Raw genomic sequence first — 483 nt, forward strand, 5'->3', positions numbered from 1 at the left:
TTTTTTCATTACATTTTTTGAGTTATTTCTTTAATGATTGTTCTCGGGCTTTAACATATACATCTTACTAATTAGGAACAGCTTCTGATTTGTGTTGGCTTAATTCAAGTGAGATATAGAAATGTTACTCCCATATAACTCTATTCTCTTTATCCCCTTGTGTAGTATTATTGTTATTCACATCATATCTATAAATGTTTCAAACTCAGCCATTCATTGTTATAATTTTTACTTTATATTAATCTGTTTTTTAAAAAGCAATGAGATGAAAGGAGAACCTGTACACATTTATAGCTTTTATATGTTAATCTTATCATTTCTGGTTCTCCTTATTTGATCTTGTGGATTTGGGTTACAATCTGGATTCATTTCCTTAGCCCAATACAGTTTTGCTTCTGCCTATCGCCTTTGTGTTATCATTGGCAAATGTATTACATTTCTCTATGTTATAGGTCCAATAATACATTATGTACATGATGTTTT

The sequence above is a fragment of the Galeopterus variegatus genome, unplaced genomic scaffold (assembly GCF_000696425.1).
Source record: "Galeopterus variegatus unplaced genomic scaffold, G_variegatus-3.0.2 Scaffold2888, whole genome shotgun sequence".
Taxonomy (NCBI): domain Eukaryota; kingdom Metazoa; phylum Chordata; class Mammalia; order Dermoptera; family Cynocephalidae; genus Galeopterus; species Galeopterus variegatus.